Source organism: Tupaia chinensis, unplaced genomic scaffold (genome assembly GCF_000334495.1).
Source record: "Tupaia chinensis unplaced genomic scaffold, TupChi_1.0 Scaffold145304_1, whole genome shotgun sequence".
Taxonomy (NCBI): Eukaryota; Metazoa; Chordata; class Mammalia; order Scandentia; family Tupaiidae; genus Tupaia; species Tupaia belangeri.
In genome coordinates, this window is record NW_006205165.1 from 657160 (window position 1) to 662178 (window position 5019).

Genomic DNA, 5019 nt, shown 5'->3' on the forward strand with positions numbered 1-5019 from the left:
TTTTTTTTGTTTTTGGAGAGGTTTTTGCTATAGGGTGTGTGCCCTCACCAAAAAGAGAGACAGAAAGTGAGAAATCACCCCCCAGGGGGGATGACCACTCCGCAATCCCTTTTCCTCCATTCTCCTCTTGGGATCTTGGGCACACATGCACATGCGCCCGGCGTGAGTTTAAGCCACTGAGTCTGGGACTCGAACCTTGGTCAACTACATGAGAGTCCAGCGACATAGCCATTACACTAACTGCTGGTCTCTGCTTTTATCATTTTTAAAAAACCAGAGTGCCCATCTGTTCTATAGAGGATGTTTAATGCAGTGTTCTGGGTTAGCAACCTCTTGATTAGATTGTTTTCTCCTGTTCTGCAGGTGGGGAATTAGGGGTAGGGGTGGTTTCTAGTTCTGCAGTCGCCATCTTAGGTCAATCTAATTGCACAAACAACTTTTTCTTTTTTTGAAGTTGTGCCATAGGGTGTTTATCCTTGCCAGGGAGAGTGAGGGAGACAGTGAGACGGAAAGGAAGAAGTAACTCCCCTGGGGCGGGGGGATGGACATGTCACAATCCTTTCTCCTCCATCCTCCTCCTGGGATTTTGGGCATGCACACACACGTGCTTGGTGTGATTTTTAAGCTGTCAGGTCCAGGACTCGAACTGCAGTCAACAATGTGAGTCCATTGATTACTTTTTTTTGGAGAGGTTTTTGCTATAGGGCGTGTGCACTCACCAGAAAGACAGAGAGATAGAAAGCGAGAAATCACCCCCCAGGGGGGATGGCCATGCTGCAATCCCTTCTCCTCCATTCTCCTCTCGGGATCTTGGGCACGCACGCACATGCACCTGGCGTGAGTTTAAGCCATCAGGTCTGGGACTCGAACCGCGGTCGACTACGTGGGAGTCCAGCGATATAGCCATTATGCTAACTGCTGGTCCCCCAAGATTACTTCTAATCTGGCCTCTCACCAGAACTGGCTACCTGAATGAACTCCTCTGTCTTGGCAAAAGAACCATGCTTAAGCAACATGTGTCTGGCAAACCCACTTTGACACCCTTCACCAAATTTAGCTGGACCCAGTTCCTACAAATTATCTTCCTCCAGTTTAGACAGAGGTCCTGAAGTCCTAGGCAGTTATTGGTTGGGGCTTGCAACAGGAAAGGCAGAGAAGTCCTGTGGGGCCAAATGTGGGGTTTGGAGACACCCTGGACATGGCTCCTTCCATAGGTTGGCTTGGATGTTGCTTGGCTCCCTAGCAAGAATAAGTACTCTGTGGTTCATGACTTCAAGCCCAGGATGCAGTCAGGGGAGAACTGCCCCTAGCCAGTACCTCAGCAGGCCTCTCATCCACTGTTGACCACAGGCCCGGGCACCAGGGATTACCAAATAATGTGCCCAGCTAGAAAAGCAAGATGACTCTATACTTATCAAGCCACATGAAGATGTCCAAAACCTGATGTTCTCCCCTAAACCTCTAATGGTGGATGATTAAGTGAGCTTGAGTGGTCCACCAAGTTAAAAACAAGGTGTTAAAAGGTGATAGTGAAATACAGCATCTATAGGGCAGTGGCTTTTTTATTTTTGGAGAGGCTTTCACTATAGGGTGCGTGCGCTTGCCAGACAGAGACAGACAGAAAGTGAGCAATCACCTCCCAGGGGGGATGGTCATGCTGTAATCCCTTCTCCATTTTCCTCTCGGGATCTTGGGCATGCATGCACATGCGCCTGGCATGAGTTTTCAGCCACCGGGTCCGGGGAGCGAACCGCGGTCGACTACGTGGGAGTCCAGCGACATAGCCATTACACTAACTGCTGGTTCCCAATAGTAGGGCAGTGGCTCTTAACGCAGGGTGATTTTGCTTTCCAGGGTGCATTCAGCTGTCTGGAGTTGCTTTTTCTTTTTGGGTTACAACTGGATTGGGATGAGTGGTTGCTATACCTAATGGGCAGAGGCCAGGAGCATCCTACCATGCAGTCCAGCCACCTACAACCAATTATTTGACACAAAACATCAATGGCTGTTTCTTTCTTCCCAGCTTAGGCCCAGCAGAATGGCTCCCACAAAGAACCATGGCGAGAAGGGTTGTTCTGCCATCAACGAAGTGGTGACCTGGGAATACACCAACATTCACAAGCGCATCCATGGTGTGGGCTTCAAGAAACGTACCCCTTGGGCACTCAAAGAAATCCAGAAATTTGCCATGAAAGAAATGAGGACTCCAGATGTGCACATTGATACCAGGCTCAACAAAGCTGTCTGGGCCAAAGGAATAAGGAACGTCCCATATCGAATCCGTGTGCGGTTGTCCAGAAAATGAAACGAAGATGAAGATTCACCCAACAAGCTCTACACTCTGGTGACCTATGTACCTGTTACTACTTTCAAAAATCTACAGTCAATGTGGATGAGAACTGCTTCATTTTCAAATAAAGTTATAAAACAAACAAACAAAAAACAAAAACAAAACATCAAAGGCTGTCAAGGATGAAAAGCCTGGCGCTAGCAGGTGGCATGATGGTTAAGGTGCTGGACTCTGTCTACCATATTTTGGATCGGGCAGCTTGAAACATGCTGGGTGTGTGTGCCTGTGTGCCCCAAATTTTGAAAATTGAGAAAATATTGTGGAATGCCATCCTTCCAAGGGGGTAATTTCTTGCTGTCTCTGGCAAGTAAGCGCACGGGCCCTAGAGCAAAGATCTTCCCCAGGAAAAAGCTGAAAAGCCCTGCTAGATGGGAGGCAAGGGTGGTTATTTGACAGAATTAAGAGAACTGGTTGAGAGTCACAAGTCAAGGCAACTAATACTCTTGAAGAACCTAGGGGGCTTGAACTGATGAATAGGTGTTAATAGTCCTGAGAGTTAGGATCTCCTCTTGCAGGGACTTGGCAGGTGAGTCTGTATCTAGGGAAGCAGGAATAAGATGATCTTCTACAAAATAGCTTTCCAGTCTTGAGAAACAGGCACAGCAGAGCGGTAGTCAAGTGCAGTGCTTTGCAACATCAAATTAACCTATCAGGCTGGCCCTGTGACCTAGTGGTTAAGGAAGCCAGAGCCTCCACAGGTAGCTTGAAAACCACACCCCTTACCTGTTCCTACATGCCCAAAATTGCCAGGATGGAGAAATGAAGAAAGGGTTAGTGTGGCTGCGTGCCACTGAGGGGTGCTGTTCCCTCTCCTGGGAGAGGACAATGACCTTGCACTTGGCAAGTTCGGCATACAAGTGGGAAGAGAGGAGCCAGACAGACTATCAAGACAGAGTACTTAACAGGGCAGAGGAGCTCCAATGTGTAGATGAGTTCTTGGTGTTCTTCACTCCTTGGTTGCTGTTCCTTTTCCAAGTCTGGCATTTACCTCCTACTCCCACCCCAAGCCCAGCCTATAAAAGAACAGATCCAGATCACAGCTTACCTAAACCTGCCTGAACATCAAATCATTTTTCATGTCCTAAAAGTAGAAAAGCAGGGACAGCTCTGTAGCCTAGCAATTAAGGGAGCCAGATTCCATAGAGCCGACTTGAAAACAAACACTAGGGGGGGCCCAGTAGGTGGCATGGTGGTTGAGGCACTAGACTTCCCCTATGACTGACGTTCGACTCTGGGACCTGGTGGCTCGTATTCCTCCATCTCTCTGGCAAACTCATGTGACAAGCTTCAAGAAACGTGCCCCTCGGGCACTCAAAGAAATCCGGAAATTTGCCATGAAAGAGATGGGGACTCCAGATGTGCGCATTGATACCAGGCTCAACAAAGCTGTCTGGGCCAAAGGAATAAGGAACGTCCCATATCGAATCCGTGTGCGGTTGTCCAGAAAATGAAACGAAGATGAAGATTCACCCAACAAGCTCTACACTCTGGTGACCTATGTACCTGTTACTACTTTCAAAAATCTACAGTCAATGTGGATGAGAACTGCTTCATTTTCAAATAAAGTTATAAAACAAACAAACAAAAAACAAAAACAAAACATCAAAGGCTGTCAAGGATGAAAAGCCTGGCGCTAGCAGGTGGCATGATGGTTAAGGTGCTGGACTCTGTCTACCATATTTTGGATCGGGCAGCTTGAAACATGCTGGGTGTGTGTGCCTGTGTGCCCCAAATTTTGAAAATTGAGAAAATATTGTGGAATGCCATCCTTCCAAGGGGGTAATTTCTTGCTGTCTCTGGCAAGTAAGCGCACGGGCCCTAGAGCAAAGATCTTCCCCAGGAAAAAGCTGAAAAGCCCTGCTAGATGGGAGGCAAGGGTGGTTATTTGACAGAATTAAGAGAACTGGTTGAGAGTCACAAGTCAAGGCAACTAATACTCTTGAAGAACCTAGGGGGCTTGAACTGATGAATAGGTGTTAATAGTCCTGAGAGTTAGGATCTCCTCTTGCAGGGACTTGGCAGGTGAGTCTGTATCTAGGGAAGCAGGAATAAGATGATTTTCTACAAAATAGCTTTCCAGTCTTGAGAAACAGGCACAGCAGAGCGGTAGTCAAGTGCAGTGCTTTGCAACATCAAATTAACCTATCAGGCTGGCCCTGTGACCTAGTGGTTAAGGAAGCCAGAGCCTCCACAGGTAGCTTGAAAACCACACCCCTTACCTGTTCCTACATGCCCAAAATTGCCAGGATGGAGAAATGAAGAAAGGGTTAGTGTGGCTGCGTGCCACTGAGGGGTGCTGTTCCCTCTCCTGGGAGAGGACAATGACCTTGCACTTGGCAAGTTCGGCATACAAGTGGGAAGAGAGGAGCCAGACAGACTATCAAGACAGAGTACTTAACAGGGCAGAGGAGCTCCAATGTGTAGATGAGTTCTTGGTGTTCTTCACTCCTTGGTTGCTGTTCCTTTTCCAAGTCTGGCATTTACCTCCTACTCCCACCCCAAGCCCAGCCTATAAAAGAACAGATCCAGATCACAGCTTACCTAAACCTGCCTGAACATCAAATCATTTTTCATGTCCTAAAAGTAGAAAAGCAGGGACAGCTCTGTAGCCTAGCAATTAAGGGAGCCAGATTCCATAGAGCCGACTTGAAAACAAACACTAGGGTGGG

General features: G+C 47.7%; 1 pseudogene; it reads right to left on the bottom strand.

Annotated features, from left to right (window-relative positions):
* Positions 1 to 4830, bottom strand: part of LOC102494074 (ribosome maturation protein SBDS pseudogene) — a 6506-nt pseudogene extending 1676 nt beyond the window's left edge.
* Positions 4831 to 5019: the final 189 nt, after the last annotated feature.